The sequence below is a fragment of the Lissotriton helveticus genome, chromosome 2_1 (assembly GCF_964261635.1).
Source record: "Lissotriton helveticus chromosome 2_1, aLisHel1.1, whole genome shotgun sequence".
In the NCBI taxonomy this organism is placed as follows: domain Eukaryota; kingdom Metazoa; phylum Chordata; class Amphibia; order Caudata; family Salamandridae; genus Lissotriton; species Lissotriton helveticus.
This window is the reverse complement of record NC_136059.1, coordinates 1,034,418,088-1,034,436,690: the sequence shown is the minus strand read 5'-3', so window position 1 is coordinate 1,034,436,690 and position 18,603 is coordinate 1,034,418,088. Positions and strand designations below refer to the sequence as shown.

Genomic DNA, 18,603 nt, shown 5'->3' with positions numbered 1-18,603 from the left:
AGCTCTCCAGCAGACGCCTACCAGGTGATTTGAACATAAAAGAGCCGTAAACCAGTGATGCCAACACGAGTGTTTTTTGAAGGCAGCCCCTGATGATGGGAGGAGTTCCCTGAAACGCGTCGGGCAAGATTGAATGAAGCGAGGTGGTGAAAGGCGCTGACTAATCAACCCGGAGGGCGGAGGACTGTCGTGTGCCTCCTGAAGCTTCAGGCATTTGGGAGTTATATATATATATATATATATATATATATATATATATATATATATATATTCACTGAAAAAACCATAGGTTATAGACCATATATAGTTAGGAATTAGCATTTACAAAACCTTGAAAATTCACTGAAAAAACCATAGGTTATAGACCATATTTAGTTAGGAATTAGCATTTAAAAAACCTTTTTTTACTCACACAAAACCATTGAAATTCCATATATAGTTAGTTAGTTGCACTAACTATATATCGCGCACCCGCAATCCACTGCTGATCATGTCACATATTACATCATTCATGACATGGTCAGTGACATCACTGATGACCTCACTGATGACATCTCAAATGACATCACTGATGACATCACTGATGACAACATCCAGTGACTGTATGTTTCTGTAAAGTTAAAATATGTCTTACATATTGAAGAATGAGTGGAAGTATACGTGTCTGGACGAAGGATTTAGTAGGTGCATGACTGAATGTATGAGTGAGTGATTAAATGTGTCTCACTGAGTGCATGGGTTAGTGACTAAACTGTCTTAATTTGTGCATCATTATGTCTGTTGTTCTGTAAACTGCTGCATGTGTTGATCAGTAGCTATATGATTAACTACATGGGTTATTGATTGATTGTCCAAGTATTTGTATGGGAGACTGAGTGTGTGTGTGGCTGGCTGGGAGGGGTGTGACTCTGTGCAGATCAATGTGTACTTGTATCAATGATTGTATAAGAGAGTAAGTATGTGTTAGTATATGTTTGAAAATGTAAGGTGCTCTATGTTTAACTGTATAGACAAGAAAATGGAAGTGTGATTGATTCTTTACAGGACTGACTAGGTGTGTGAGTAACTCCATGGATGAGTGGCAGAGTGTGAGTGTCTGTATAGGTGTATGAGTGCATATGATAGTGTTGTAAAGATGAGTGATTGTATGTATGAATGATTGTATGGGTGAATGAGTGAATGTGTGTGTAGACGTAGGAATCAGTGAGTGCGTATGTAGTAACTAGTATTGGTGTGTCAATGGTTTCAAAAATTATACTCTGTATTTAACACTGGGTGTAACAGAGGTTATATTAAAATGTGAGGAGATGCATTGTATTGTCACATGAATGATATCATCAGTAATGTGGTCATTGATGTCAAATGAGATGTCATCAGTGATGTCATCAGTGATGTCATTTGAGATGTCATCAGTGATGTCATCAGTGATGTCACTGACCATGTCATGAATGATGTAATATGTGACATGATCAGCAGTGGACATGATCAGACGTTGTTAGGAAGGCTCTTTCCATGAATGACAAGAGGCACAGAAGAGCGTTTTTTAGGTAAGTTTTCTTTTTTGTTTGAAACCCGCTCGTTTGATTTTTTTTTGGGGGGGGGACGCCCCCAGCACCCCCCAAGCCCTCATTTTTTATTCGACCTTTAACTCACATTCCTTTACTACGTATTTCGTAGTAAAGGAATGCCTGGTAAAGATTATAGTGGTAACCACGCATGCGTTGTAAAGCATGCGTGGTTAGTGCCTTCGTGGATACGGCGCGTTGTAGTGGCTGTTTCCTACTTTCTGCAAGACATTGTGGTACTTAATAATTTGTAGACAATACTTTTGTAGGATTATTTTGTGATTTACAACCATGCAACCATGCAAGCTAGAGTGACTTGCAGTTTGAGAAGCAGTTGAATCATGATTTTGGGAAGATCAAGATATTTTTTGCTTTTCTGAATTCTAGAAGGTTGTTGATGGACCTTAGTCTCTTAGAGACTGTGTTCCAGAGCTTGTATGTCTCAACGGAGAAGGAGATCCCAACAATGCAAACTTTAAAAAAAAAAGGTGAATTAAAAGAGTAAAGACATTTTGGTACTGGGTTTCTTTTTTGATTGTTCAGTTTAAACATTGACTCTAAGTGTCCTGTTATATGGATTTCCCAGTGTGTGGTTTAAGAGATTCGTCTTGCTTCTCATAACCAGTGTAGAATTGTAATGTCAGGGTAATATTATTCCATCTGTTCAAATTTCGGATTTGCCTGCCACTCTCTGGGTTCACTGTAACTTACCTATTCGATTTTTTAGGAAGTCTGATGCAGAGACATTCTGCATAATCAAGCCAGGACGAAGATTTAAGTTTAAGCTGCAAATGTATCATCCCTAGTCTATTACCAATAGACATTTGCCAAGACTGAATCTTTTCAACTTTTAAGAGGTTTTTTCTCGTTTTATAATGCTGTTCCTCCAGAGTTAAAGTAAGTAAGAGTGACATAGTTGACAAGGTCAGGAAGTGGAGAAAGATATTAATTAAATCGGAGAGGGGAGATTGCTGACTTCCCAGAGAGGCAAACATAGAATAGTAGAAAAGATAAAATTTGACCATTCAGGCTGTCAGTGAAGTATCAATCTATCCAAATCAGTAACGTGGATTCTTGTATCATTTAGTCTTTTCATCAGTTGATGGTGGTCCACAAAGTCTAATGCTTAAAATAAGGGATGTTGGATTAGGGATGGTACTCTATTAGAATCCATGGTGTGATTGAGGTCATCCCAGAGGATGATTGGTACTGATGCTTAGTCGTGTAATGCTCCTTCATAGTCTGAATCTTATTTATCTATATGAAAAGAGTTTGGTCTGTCCTATGAAGCAGGAGATCTGGAAAAATGCTGCCTTTCAATCAGTTTTTGCATGCAATCGTTCATTGCATATAGGTCTGTAAGTTGCTGAGTTGGGCTGATGAAGTGCCTGTGTATTTAGTATGGGTTTAATATAGGAGGTTTTTAGATTGATAGAGAACTTGCTAAGGAGAAATAGATCATTCTGGCTGGCATGTCCGGAACGGTTTCTTGGAGAATCCTTTCATATAATTTTGGAGGATAAAGCTTTTGTTCATAGTTTGTTTATAGCTAAGTTTATAGTTTAGATAGGTGGCTTGGCCTGGCAAGATCGCTGATAGGTTGTAGTTTTTGGAGGCTCCTATCCCAACCTCCATGATTCTGAGGAATCCAGCCACCCTTCTGCTTGTAAACAGCTTTGGCACATTTACACTAGCACTTTGGGGCGCTTAACAGTTGCAGGCTGCTGAAAAAGCCAAAGTGAGAGCAAAGATCATTGTTGAAGGCGGGCGGCTCCGGGCCCACCATCCTTATACCTGGTGTGGCCTAGACGGACTTTTTGGGCTGAAGTCACTAGATTCAGCATCTGTCAGCATATGTCAGCAGTGAGGAGGCCAGGGACTTTAAAACATAGGTACGCATAGTGGGTTGGCAGGTCAGCCCCCTGCTGAGGGACAGGAGCTGTTGGCCCAGTGAATGCTGCCATGTGGAAGGCGCGAACATGTCATGGGTCATGTGCGGTAGAAGGCATATAGGTAGTGTGCGGTAGATGGCAGATGCTACTGCCCAGGAGGTAGCTCCCTGGATGGCAGTGACATGACCTTAAGGGTTGTGTGCCGCGCACTGAGCCGGTGGGAATCTCTGCCTGGTTGGGGCCTTTGCCATCTTGAAGGATTCACAGGCCCTCAGTGAATGAAGGGAGCAAGGCTACTCTCACAGAGCAGGGCATGCTGCTGGCCCATGGTGGGTTTGTCATCAAGAGATTTCTTGCTGCAGGTGCCAATCCAATCAGAGTGCTGCCATTTTGGACGCCCTGTGGCCACACTGGCCAGGCCAGTAAGGGGAGATCTGCAGCCTGTGCACCGGGGTATTTGATGGTGAACCCACAGCAGAGGACGGGGAGGCTGGGACTCGGCGACTTCTGCAGGGAGGGTCTTTAGATAGCAGGAGCGGGGACCCCAGAGCATTGGAGGTAACTTGGCCTTCTGCTGTGGTCGTAGGGAGCCCCCAAGCGACTTGCTCTGGGGCATGTGAACTGTGCCCTTGACCTTGGGCCTGGTTTGGTAGACACTGGTAGAGGGCACTCCGGTATAGTGGACTCAGCGAAGATTGGTATTTTTGGCCTTGCTGCACAGCACAAGATCCTGGAAGGTTCTGCTGTACCCTCTTCCCACATTGGTAGGATCCAACATTGACCTAGGGTGGGCTGCTGGGACACCTGGCACTCTAAAGACTCAGTTGAAGTGGGAACAGTGATTACCTGAAGCAGGGTTGGAGCAGTGATGTTGTGGAAGCCTTGCTGTGCATCTATGGATGAATAACCTGGGTGGCTGGGCCTCCTGCCTCCCCTCCCTCGGCTGGCCGTTTCCTTGTGCCTTCTATGGCTCATGTCACAGCTCGCGTGGTAATTAACTGGCTGGTCTGTGGCAAGGTGGGTCCCATATTGCTGCTGGGGGAGCATGCATGGGATTTCATTATGCCCCCCCTTTTTTGGATCCTGGTGGCCCACAGCATTTTGGAAGGCTGAGACGGAGGTGCTTTTTGACCATATGCCACTGGGAAAGAAAAGCCTGTAAGGTCGCTCTCCAGCAACACCATTCACACAGTACACTACACCTAGCTAACCATCACAGAGGATCACCAGACAGGGTGCTTCGGTATTCCGGTAGTGTGTCCCTGGAGCACGAGAGTGAACCTTCACAAGCTTAATTACTGGCAGCTATTCAAGGATCCTGGATGGCACTTGAACATAAAATTGGGTCTGTCTCTATACATGTCAACTTACTTCAGGCCGACCTGCGGAAGGTGCTGATAAGGTGACGATGGTGGAGAGCAACTTTGAGAGTATACAGGGGGATGTTTCAGCTCTGAAGCAATAAATAGCCAAGATGACTACTGTTACACAGGAGTTGGAATTCAAAATGGAAGATGTAAAAGGCTGCTACAGCCAAAAAAATATTACATTGTTGGGATTCACGGAGAAGGAAGTGGGCTCCTCAGCAGAGGTATTCCTGGAACAGCTCCAGCCACAGGGCCTTTTAGATGTCTTTGTAGAGAAGGCTCATTTGACTTTGGTACCACCTCCTCCGCCATGTGCCCCTCAATAGCCTTTATAGCTAAAATTTTAAACTACAGAAAACTGAGAACTGACAGAGAACAGGAGGTGCCTGCATTTGACATAATAAAATAGTCACATATCCTGATTATTCTAGGAAAGTACAGGAACAGATTAATTTTTCCTTGATGTAAAACAAAAACTGCAAGCTCTAAACATGAAATATACGTTGTTGTATCCTTCAAAGCTGAAAGTCATTTCTCAGGGAAAAGCAAATTTGTTTGAATGCCCAGATGGGGTCCGGGAGTGGCTCGAAATCTGGGACAAAATTCCAGCTCACCGGCTGGAAGTCCAAAGCTGTTTAGGTGCTGGTTCCTCATGTCATTCCTGAAGGGATCAGCCCTGAAGGGGGCCAACAGATGGTGGCAAACATGGTTCATCCCGAGTCAAAATCTGACACCATGCAGGTGTCAGTTGCTGCTCCATACTTATTATTAACAATTAGACCACATATGTATATTATGGCCCTATGTATTCATGAGATATAATGCAACCTGCAAAAGAAAAGTGCTCTTAAAGTCACATTCGAAGTACACATGCTCTGTAATAGCGACATTTAAAGCTTCGTTTTAGTAATAATAAGTAATAGCTTATATGTACTTATAAGAAAATGTTTTGCTTCTACTATATAATGGAATATGCATACATGAGAAATATATTTACTTTTACAACACGATGATTCGTGTGTTAGCATTTATTCAGTTATAATGTGTATTGAAGTTCTTCATCAGTTACCTTGACCAAAGGCCTTAAGCTTTTGGGTTTCGCAATGTTTAACCATTTCTGTGAATGTTCTCTTGAATGAAGTGTTTTTCTCCTCTTTTAAGATGCCTGGTACGATGATCTAATGAATGGAAAGAAGGCTGCTTTGTGTGAAACTGATATGGTAGCAAGAAGGGAGTCATGGGTGAAAGAAAATATGATCAGAAGGAAGGCTTACTATCTGTGTGGATTGAAGGCATAAATTCAAGGTCATCTAGAGACATGCTTCTAAAGAAGAAGGAATTGTGATTGTGTCAAGTTAAAGAAAGCATTGTTTGAAGGTAGTCTCTAATTGGGTCATGAAAATAATTTATGAGGGTCTTTGAGAGTATAACTAGGTAATGCATGTGACTGCACACTATCCTGAGACTTCTTAGGAAAGGAGAGGTTTAGATATTGGTGCCTTACACTCCTATACTTTATTTTAGTTGTATGGCGTTATGCTGTGTGATATTTTGATATCAAACTTCTACTGAAGTTTCATGCTGACACTTTTCTTTGCATTATAGATTTAATCAAAGTCTAATTTAGCATTTATAGAGTAGTTTAATTGAAGATTCAGAAATCTCCCTGCATCATAGCCAGGGAGAGCAAACTTTTCAGTCCTCTTATACTGCTATGGTTTTGTTGTTCTGTACCATTGTTACTGAGGTTCTCATTGGCTACTTACTATTTATTATTTATTTATTTATTTATTTAAGGATTTGTAGAGCGCCTGGTGACCCGAGGGCATCCCCGCGCTATAAACTGTAAAGAAAAAGCCAGGAAGGGGAAAAAGGAGGAACGGAAATCTTTACTTAGGGAAGAGCAGCGTTTTAAGTTGTTTGCGAAAGCGAAGGTAGCAGGGTTCCAGTCGCAGGCTGCGGGGAAGCAGGTTCCAACGAGAGGCTGCCTTTACGGAGAAGCGACGGCCTCCAGTGCGTGCCCTCCTATACTTGGGGACATTCGCCAGTCGCTCGTTGTCTGATCGTAGTGACCTCAAGGCTTTGTACGGGGTAACCATTTCTTTCAGGATGGAGGGGCCTTGTCCATTTAGGAGCTTGTGGGAGATGCACATAGCCTTGAACTCGATCCTTTCACGCACTGGTAGCCAATGGAGTGCTTTGAGGGCCGGTCTTGCGGAGGATCTAGGGGGGAGGCTGAGCAACATCCGGGCAGCTGCATTTTGCATTCGTTGCAGCTTAGCCAGGGTGGATTCAGGGGCACCCAAATAGACAGCATTGCTGTAATCCAGTCGGGCAAGGACTAGTCCCTGAATCAGCAATTTCCTGGAGGAGGGGGGGAGTAGTGGAAGAATCTTGCGGACAGACCGCATGAGTCCAAAGCAGGTACCAGCTGTTTTAGTAGCTTGGGTTCTCATGGTTAGGTCTGGTTCCAGCCAGACCCCTAGGCTCTTAAGTTCTTTCTTGGGGGAGGGCACCTCACCTAGGGTGTTGGGCCAAACAGAAGGTGGAATAGTTGTCCATTTCTTGCCCATCAGCATGACCTCTGTTTTAGACCCATTTAGCTTAAGCGAGGATTCGCACATCCAGTGATGGATCTCCTGGAGGCAGTGCAGAAGACTATCTGGGTGCTGGTCTAAGTGTGACAGTGAGACGACCAGTTGTGTGTCGTCCGCGTAGCTTACGATCTTAAATTCGAAGGGGGCAACTACATCCTCCAGAGGGGCCATGTAGGCGTTAAAGAGGGTAGGGCTCAAAGAAGAGCCCTGGGGGACCCCATTTATCAGAGGGAGAGGGTCAGACCGAGAGCAGCCATCCCAGACCTGAAAAGAGCGGCCCGAGAGAAAGGACTCTAGCCACGCCAGCGCTGTGCCCCCGAGTCCCGTCTTCGCCAGCCGGTGGAGCAGGACACGGTGGTCCACCGTATCAAAGGCTGCACTAAGGTCCAGGAGGATCACTGCCACTGATCCCCCTGAATCCAAAATGCACCTAGCCTCCTCGATGACAGCGAGGAGGGCGGTGTCCATGCCCTGGCCAGGACGAAACCCAGTTTGGGACTGACGCAGCAGTTTATTTGATTCTAGGAACTGGGACAGCTGCGCGTTGACCAATTTTTCGGCGATTTTGCTGATGCCAGGAAGGAGCGATATTGGTCTGTAATTGGCTAGGTCGGAAGGGTCTAGTTGGGGTTTCTTTAGCAAAGCTTTGACAACCGCTCCCTTCCAGCCAGGAGGGACCAAGCCTTGAGACAGGGAGGCATTGATCAGCTCTGTGACTGAAGGAGCGATCACTGGGGCGACTGCTTTAAGAAATCTCATGGGTGCAGGATCTAGGGGGGAGCCACTTTTCATTTTGGCCAGGGTTTTTTCGACTTCGTCCAGTGTGACTGCTCTAAAGGCGTTAAGAGACGGGCCGGGGGAGTTTCCTGCGCTGGTGTTAGGTGTGATCGCGTTCTGATAGTGTAGCTGACTGGGCTGAGGAAGTGACTCCAGGATGGTGGTAATTTTGGAGTCAAAGAATTTAGCAAGTTCTTTACTCCTATCTGGGGATATGCTGGACAGTGATGGAGGTTCAGGGATCTTTAGAAGTTCTTTAACTATTAGATAAGATTCTCTAGCGGAATTGGAGGCATTTTTTATTCTGTCATCATAGTAGGAGGCTTTAGAGGTTTTCAGGGCGGCTTTGTACAATCTGACAGTTCTCCGGTACGCGTCTTTATTGGAGCGAAGCCAGTCCTTCCTCCATAATCGTTCGGCTTTTTTGCAGTTTTTGCGGAGAACTCTGAGTTCTAAGTTAAACCAAGGGGCCGAACCTAGCTTTCCGCTTTTATCTTCCCGAGTTTTCATGGGGATAATCGTATCAAGTGAATCGGAGAATTGAGAATTTTGAGAATTAACTGTTCATAGAGCTAGAAGTACTTTAAAAATTTTGTATTGTTATGCGATGTTCTTGAGATTGATTTGTATTATGCTGACTTTACATTTTTAGAAATACATGTTTAACCAGAGTTCTCGACTTGGAGCTTTACTATGTAGCCAAATGGGTGGCATTGTATTTTAAATTTGAATTGAAAATGAACTCCTTTATTCATCAAGCTCCCTACAAAGATCAGAGCCACAGGAGACAAAACGGGCCCAAATCCCCTCTGCTAAGGCATTGCCATCTCGCAGTCACTTGAGATGCGTTTCCAGCTCTTCCCTTGGACAGTTTAGTACCTGACACCCAATATGCCGCTACAGAAATTGTGCCAGAAACAATAATAACTGATACGTTGCCAGGCTAGTCTCTGTTACATACTCATACTTAAATCTACTGTGTAACCTTTACCTAGGGGACGGGGGACCTGCTGTCTTGACACCACTGGCTGCACATTGCAATGCGGCCTGTAGACTGCATTGTGGAGGCATCATGGATATACAAACTGACTCTTTGGTGAGATCTTTAATATATCTGAGGCGTTTTGATAGCTGTACACACCTTTTTGGACCTTACTGAACTGCTCATGGTGGAATTACAGTACCATCCCCACTAGCGTAGCATATGGTATGCAATTGAGTTTGCATGTTGAAGCATGAACTGATTGTTACTATTTAACGGTGGTTCATATGCCACCTACACAGGTGGGGTACAATTTGTATACTAGCAATAGACAGTTGATTGTGGGAGTTCTGTTTGGGGTTCTATTCCTGTTGGATAGGTTGGGGATGCTGTGTCAGTTCTGGCATATTATCAAGGTGGGCTTGCGTACAATTAATTTTTCACTATGTTTGACGGGGATTTGATTTGATTTCATTCCGTTTTAAGTGGCTTCAACCAATGTTTATTAAGAATGGCATTAAAAATGTTTTGTCTGCTCGAGATGTTCTGTTTTGTCCAAAAAATGAAACAGTATGCATAAAACTTTTTAACTTTTTTATGAATATATTTTAACTTTTGTCAGAGTACGGTCGGCTTTGCATTTAATTTGTTTTCCTATTATACTGATTTTAAAGCTTCAAGCCTTTTTGTCTCTTTAACTGGTGGTATAAAGTATATGGTCCTGCTATGATATGATAATTTCTCAAATTGTATTTATTTTTATCATGATTTGATCTTTTATCATTTCAGTATAAGAGGGAACTCTACGACTGTTGCTATGCTATTGTTGCCATTTGATGCATGTTGCTTAAATAATTTGTCGGTGTTGTGATTATGATCCATTTTCTATAATAGGCCACTGGATAAAATTGCATACTTATATTATTGAATCAAAATTGCACACGTCTGAATTGTACATTGTGTCATTTTCTGCTTATTGCAGGAAACCAATGCTGTCTAAAGAATCCCCTAGAGTCAATTTCGGAAATCTTTGATGTATTTTGATTATTTAAATTTATATAAACTGATGTAATGAGGTAGATATAATGGTTTTATGATGCAATTATATCTATTGCTGGATTTTTTCTTTTATATGATTATCTAAATATTTATGTATGTTTTAAGTGGACCTCATTAGAGATCCAAATTCTTAATAAACATATTGAATTGAATTGTCGGGGTGGGTGGGAGTTAATTATTGTGTTTAGACTGACAATAGATGCTATTGCAGCAATGCCAAGTTGTCATAGTACTGCAGGACAAGGGAGCCAACCCTGAGATGAATACAGAATTCTAACACGGAATGTCTGTGGGTTGAGGTCATGCATTAAAAGGTATAGGGTGCTCCCCATCCTGAAGCATCACAAAATTAGCATAGCCAGTATACTAGCGAACCATTTCAACGATACAGAAGCTCAGAAGGTGGCAAAAAAAATGAAGGGGCAGGTATATCATGCATCATACTTTACATATGCCACAGCCATCCTGGTTTGGGTAGCTCTGGGAACACTGTTCTCCATTACTTATTTGGAGGATGATGTAGAGGATAGTTATATCCTCTACATCATCCTCAGGGTGCGATGGATGGTCAAACCATATTTCTGGTATATGGATGATCTGCCCTTTGTTTTCAAAATGGACCATCTAGTTAGACAATATGTGGATGAACCCCTTCTGTGTATGGGGGCTTAATTGTGTGCTAGATGGGGAAATAGACAGGCTGCCTCCTCAATTTGGCACAATACTCAGTAGGATGTCCGCAATGCCTAATTTGTGGCTTTCTGATGCCTGCCATTCACTTTGGCTGGTGAACAAAGGGTACACATGCCACTTACTCATAAAATGTCCGCATACTGTATTGATAGCTGGGATCCTCCTTAATGAGAGGGTGCCTGTGATGCATTTGGCTTGGTTGTACGTTGAAGTGGGTTGGAGCTGAAGCAGTTTCCAGTGTGAAGAATCCCAGTGGATGTCCTGAATGAAGGCCTGGGTAAATATGCTGTGTCACAAGCTGTGAATGACTGCATGGGGCATAATTAGGGAACAGCACAATGAAGGCCCCCCCGAATGGGAAGCCATGAAGGCCATAATGCAGGGACGGTGCATGTGGCTGACATGAGGGGTGCGGAGACAGTTGCAAGAAGTGCTGCAGACTAGGCAATTTCGGCTGCCCTTCAAGTGCAGGAACTGTCCAGGCGGGAGCTGTGACAGGAGGAAACACGTGTTCACAGTCAGATTGCGGACACCTGGGATATGCTAGATATGTGATAATTGTTGGCCAGATGCACAGCTAGATTCAAAAAAGTTTGGTTGAGTTTTTGGGTGCTACACAAGTTACGTCAAGTGTCCCGCGACGTTAGTGTATGAACATGGAGATTGTGAGGTCAGTGAGTCACTGGTCCCATCCTTGAGTGCACACTCGTGTTCCTTTCGCAAAGCAGAGGTTCCAAACTGATTGTCAATTGTTAGATACGCTTTTATTCAGCAAAACAGTTCATAATTGACTTTTTATTTCAAATATGTAATTTTCATTAATTATTTCATTCTCAGCAATTTGACACTGTCCTTCATGTACATCCAATGCATTTCGGGGCTTATCTGCCCCTTCATCAGGGAAAGGATACTGAAATAAAATCAAATGAAACATAATGAGGGTGGGGTAAAATGGTCGGTGTGGGGTGGGGTTTTAAATTAGGTGTGAGCTAGGGCGGAGTGTTTGGGGAAGGTTGGGTGTCGAGTTATGTGGTCACCTTAAAAGGTCCCGAACCCGTGAGGGGGGCGAAGAAATACTCAGAGTTATGCTTACGTGTGCCGGATCTCTAATGATTCATGGCTCTGAAAACAAAAAGTTGTGTGTATAAGTAATCATGGCGTTACATGGTTAGCTCTATCCTGGGATCCAACTGGCAGGCATGGCCATGGGCAATTCAGCGGCGCCTGTATACGCCAACATCTTTATGCAACAATATGAGGAGACCCATATTTGGTCAGACAACTTACTACTATTAACAAGATACATTGATGACATTTTCATCGTCTGGAAAAACACCAAAGAAAAATTAGGAAAACTATTGACTGAATTTAACCAAATTGATGAACGTATTCAGCTAACTTGGGAAATATCGGAAACTAGTGTCAATTTCTTGGACGTCAATGTTTCTGTTAACCAACAGGGATTTGAGACAGACTTATTCACTAAGCCCACAGACAGAAACAACATGCTCCACTATACGAGTTTTCATGAATCAAACTTGAAAAAATATCTCCCATTTTCTCAAATGGCACGAGCAAAAAGAATTACATCAGACCTTACTAAATCTGTACAAAGAATTGAGCAAGTTGCCAACAAATTCCACAGCAGAGGATACCCACACAAAATCATTGAGGAATCCAAACAGAAAATCTTGAACATAGACAGGCAGAAACTATTGCAACCAGGCACAAAGAAACAACAGACCCGCGTAGTGGTAGTTTCCAAATGTTCTACTGCCAGTTCAAAATTTAAACGGATCATATACCAACATTGGCCACTGTTAAACCTGGAACCAGATTTCAACCAAATCTTCATGGAACCTCCCTTATTTGCGTTCACAAGAGCACAAAACGTAGGAGAACTGGTTCAATACAAACCCATACCGATTATCAAATACACTGGCACCAAACCATGTTTGAACTGTGGGAACTGTAATAGCATCATAAAAGGAAACGTAATCAACCATCCGATGAAAGGCAACACAGTTAAGCTTCAAGTTAATGCCACATGTGATTCAAGCAACGTTATCTATGCCCTGAAATGCCCCTGTGGTAAACTTTATGTCAGCAAGACGGAACGCAAAATCAAGATTAGACTGACAGAACATAAGTCTAATATCCGATTGAAAAACAGTAAATCTTCCATAGCCACTCATTTCCAAGAACAAAAACATAACATCTCCCAACTGAAATTCATCATACTGGAGACTATCGTGAGAACAGAAGGCAGAGACAATACCAAATACCTTCTTCAACGAGAAAACACCTGGATTCAAAGACTTTCCACACAGAAGCCGTTCGGCTTGAATGATAGAATTGAACTTTCTTGTTACCTATAAGTGCTGCAATTGGAGAACATAAGTGATACCTGTGTGAATTTAATATGTTAATTTCCATTTTTAAATTAATTTTTGTGTTAATCCTTGAACTTAAGTTGATTATCGTCCTGTTTTGATTTTACAACTGAGCAAAAAATACTCTCATGTATGAGGTCCGATAAATTACCCCCTGCCAAAACCCATTCTCGCAACCCCTGTTTAACATTGAGGGACGTTTTCCCCAACACAATCACACTTAATAGTCAGTGTTCCCCCCCCCATAACACCTCTTAGAAAATAGACTACCTCACTCCACCACTACAGCGGGTGCGACTCTTTCTTCACTACCCATGAACACGTGACCGCAACAACCAAATGTGATCAAACGCGGCAGTAGACGCTTTCGTCCTGACCGGCACTGACGAGCAGAACACCTACGAACCCTAACTACCTCTGACCAGGTTAGTTCACAGACAAACCCGTTTACCAATAGAATAACAGGATCCCAGAATAGAGCTAACCATGTAACGCCGTGATTACTTATACACACAACTTTTTGTTTTCAGAGCCATAAATCATTAGAGATCCGGCACACGTAAGCATAACTCTGAGTATTTCTTCGCCCCCCTCACGGGTTCGGGACCTTTTAAGGTGACCACATAACTCGACACCCAACCTTCCCCAAACACTCCGCCCTAGCTCACACCTAATTTAAAACCCCACCCCACACCGACCATTTTACCCCACCCTCATTATGTTTCATTTGATTTTATTTCAGTATCCTTTCCCTGATGAAGGGGCAGATAAGCCCCGAAATGCATTGGATGTACATGAAGGACAGTGTCAAATTGCTGAGAATGAAATAATTAATGAAAATTACATATTTGAAATGAAAAGTCAATTATGAACTGTTTTGCTGAATAAAAGCGTATCTAACAATTGACAATCAGTTTGGAACCTCTGCTTTGCGAGAGGAGCACGAGTGTGCACTCAAGGATGGGACCAGTGACTCACTGACCTCACAATCTCCATGTTCATATGCTAGATATGTACACTCTGAAGCAGTACTGTCAGAGATTACACCATGAGTGCAATAATTCAGGCAAACGTTTGGCCTGGATCTTGCGTAGGGAGATGGCTGCCATCCACATATCACACTTAATTACTGCAGATGACAAGGCAGTAACTTTGCAAGATGCTGTTGTGGCCACCTTTCATCATCATTTGGAGGCAGTCTATAAGGGAAACACACATATCACAGTTGACCGTATTCAAGCTTTTCTTGAGCGTATTGATCTCTCACAGGTTGAGGAAGAATTGGTTGCAGAACTAGACTTGGATATAATCCTAGAAGGGTTGGGTGCTGCTCTTCTGATGTCATCTAAGAATAAGGCACCCGGGGGAGGGACAGATTCCCAGCAGAATTATATCAGAAATACTCAGCTGCTCTTACTAAGGGGCTTCTCAAGGTGTTCCTGGAGGCCAGAGAGACAGGGGTTCTTTCAGAGCGACCATGAGGGTGGGCGTTATATGTATGTGGCCAAAGCAAGGCGGAGATAAGTCAGAACCTGCTGCATACACTCACAACGATTAACCGGATGTAAAGATTTTATGTAAACTTCTGGCCAACCTAGGAGCTCTATAACGAGAGCCCTAATACACAAAGATCACGGCGGTTTCCTCCCAGGATGCAACACAGGGATGAACATTAGAAGACTCACAAATGTTTTCCACAAAGTGGAGGCAGAGAGTGAGGAAATGGTACTGGTCTCAATTGACATAACAAAAAGCATTTGATACTGTGGACTGGGGGTATCTACTTGAAGTCTTGCATTCCAGGGGTTTTGGTTGGCACTTTAGGGCCTAGGTCCACTTGCTTTACACATGTCCTGCTTCTAGAGTCCAGGTTGGGCGGTGTTGTTTGGGCAGCTCCGAATTAGGGAGAGGGATCCGTCAGGGTTGCCCCTTTTCATCCCTATTGTTTGCTCTGGCATTGCAGACCATGGCTATTTGGACCTGACAGGTAATGCATGAATAAGACATAGAACTGGATCGACTGGACACATACTGTCGCTATATGCAGACAAAGCTCTGCTCTATTTTAGGGTCTCCAGAGAGGGCCTTGGGGTGTTACTATAACTCTTGGAGTCTGGAGAAAAGTCTGGCCTAAAAATGGATGAAAATAAATTGTTGTTGTTACCTTTAGAAGCATTGGTGGGAGAACCTGTGGACCATCTCCCTGATCTCAGGCTACGGTGGGAACTAAACCATTTTCGGTACTTGGGCATGATGGTCACTCATACGAATGCAGCACAACATCAGAAAGGTGATGTATTCCTTGCACTCTTCTGTGGTATTTTAGAACACTCTGCCACTGTTGCTCATGGGTAGTATTGCCGTCTGTAATGGTGCTTCTGCCATGCTGCCTTTACACAATTTAGAATTCCCTGTGCCCCTTGCCTTACAGCATGTTCAAGCAGTTGAATACCATTTTAACCTCCCTCCTCTGGGTGGGTAAGCAGGGCAGGGTGGCCCACGCAACATTGATGAGGAGTTGTGAGATGGGCGGACTCAACGTGCTGCATCAGGTGTATTATTACTCTGCATCCCATATGCAGCATGCTGCAAAATGGATAGCTGACTAAAGTAACTGGTAGAAACAGTTACTAGTGGGTTGGTGGAGGAGGGGAAGCTCCCGACATTGCTGATGGACGGTTTTGGTATCTCGTCGCGGTCCAACAGACCATGTGTGTATGGCACAGTGGTGCTTATTGAGGCGCCCTTTCACGGGGAACTACTGATTTGGATACTTGCTCCTTTTCAGGTTACGGGCGCCAAAATGACCTTTAAGACCTGGTGAGATGGGGGCTGTAAAATTCTTACCCCAATGAGCATTTTATCTCCTTTGACGAAGGGTAGACTGAGTTTGGGGGTAAGAGCTGGTCCCTTCCTGCATTATGCAGGCCTGACAGAGATCGCTAAGCAAATTTTAACAACTTTCCCACAGCACTAATGGCATCTGGCACACTGGAAGCCTGACTGATCTATGGTTCAGGGAGGCAACTAGTTTCAATGATGTATAATGCAATGAAAGCGTATGTAGTCCACTCAACTTTGCACGCCCGGCAGTCATGGGAAACTGATTTGGGTGACCCACTCACTGATACAGAATGGGTACAAATCTCTATCCTGTTGAAGACAGTCTTTAGCAATGCTCACTTTAAATTAATACATTTTAACTTCCTTTCACCATACTTATGTGACACCTCTGGCTTTAAGCAAGTTATCTCCGAATAGATCAGCTGCATGCCCTCAATTACGCTTTTTGGGAGAGGATTTTATGCATATGGCTGAGGATGCCCACCAGTACAAGCCTTCTGAAACTTGGTAGTTGATAAACATAATTTGACCACAGCGCTGCAAGTTACCCTTACACCACAGTTCTGTCTACTGGGGAACATTATCAGGCCCAAGAGCTGCAAAATATCATCCAAGTTTCTAAAGCTAGCAGTGGTGTTAGCCAGGAGGTTGGTGGCTATCACCTAGATGGGACAGAGGATGCAGCTGAGTGAACGTTGGTGGGAGAGCTGCATATGAAATGCAGTAGGAGGGATGAAAAACTTTGGGATGATTAGGAAACCTGGTGGCATAGTATTACATATCTATGGACCCTGCTAGAGTGCAATCAAGTGATGGGAGCACTGACACTGAGCTTTAGATGTGGCACTAACACTCCTGCATCTGTATATGGAAGGACATATCCATGTACTATGTAACTATTATTGTGTATAGTAATTGTCTCATGTGGTTTTCTAATGTTGCAGCATCTGAATGTTTTGTATAGTGGCTATACTGTGTATACTATTGATAAAAGAAAAAGAAAAGTTAAAAAGAAAAAGTTTAAGTTTAGATGAGCTCACAGGTTTCTTTTATGATTTCCAAGTTGAACGAGCACAGTGTAGTTTGCACTGTGGAGGTAGCATGATTTGGCAAAGTATGTGCTGGGGATGTTACTGCCTTCTTTTAGAGAAAAACTAATCTTTTAGGTTATCTGACTTTTCAATGGAGTGTTCTATCAACAAGATGCAGAGCCCCTAACTTTATTCTATGATTGAGGTACAGGTTGAGTTATGGATTTCAGAATACAATTTTGAACCCTTAAAAAAGAACTGTGTTCCGGCGTAGTCAACAGGCCGGTCTATGTAAAAAGTCTTCAATTGGCCGCCAGTTTGTACATATCAAATTAGGAATGGTGCCCCATAAATGTAGTATTTGGTGGCATTATCCTTTTGTGTATATATATGGTGTCTTTGTGAATGTTTTTTCATTATGTTTTCATTAGTTGTTATTTGGATTTTATGTGATTATTGTATGTAATATGTGTTGATGGTGTTTTTGATAATGATGTCATTTTTTGCAGATTTTTTAATTGAAAAACATGTAAAACAAAGTAAAACATAATCAAAAAGAAAATGTCGCTCGCTTAGGATTATTGGCTAGGTGCAGTTATAACATAATTAAATGTATGTACCAGGCCATTTTTTGGTTTATTCAGTTAGAGGGGTCTAGGCCAGGTAGGAATTAGACCCAAGCCTTTATTGTTCCCACTGTTATTAGAGCGAGCAGTCGCTCGCAAGGCTATTCCCTAGAAATATTATATTGTATTGTATATTCAGTAAGTCCAGGGCAGGTTCTCCTTCCCTGGAAACTTAATATGTCTGAAAAAGACACACTGTCATTTAGTGAGGACCATATCCAAAAGCTCATCTCAGACTCCACCCTTTTTTCATCGATTACTTTGAGTAGTACAGCCAAACAGCAGAATGTATCAGATAAACTGATCAGACTTCAAATGAAACATGTCAGAACAGATTTGCATGGACACTTCTTACTTGCAAATTTGAAGGCTGGCACAATCCCGTGGGGTCTTCAGATAAATAACGTGCCCATGATCTTTACAGATGACCGGGTATACAGAAAGGGGTTCAGCTGCATTAGCACTAAATGCAGTAGAGATTTGATGGTGCATACTATTGAGACAGCACAAAGAGTATGCCAAAAAGAACAGAAAGAGATCGAGGAGCAGCTACAAGTAATAAAAGACAACCACACGGACTCCAAAGCCAAACTACTGTTGGAGAAAATTGAAAAAGAACTAGCCACATTCAAAGACCACACTATCAATTTCAAGACGAATACATTTGAAAAAGACAAGAAGAGCATCAATCTCAAGACGGTGTACCCCTACTTGAAGGATGATTTTTACACACGTCCAGACTCTACTAGATTTCTAAACACGAATCAAGGGAGATCA

At 42.9% G+C, this 18,603-nt stretch overlaps 1 protein-coding gene across 1 annotated transcript in view; it reads right to left on the bottom strand.

The window, feature by feature from the left end:
- The window catches only part of FRMD3 (FERM domain containing 3), a 669,011-nt gene that overhangs the window by 106,767 nt on the left and 543,641 nt on the right, over positions 1 to 18,603 (bottom strand). The window lies entirely within an intron of this gene.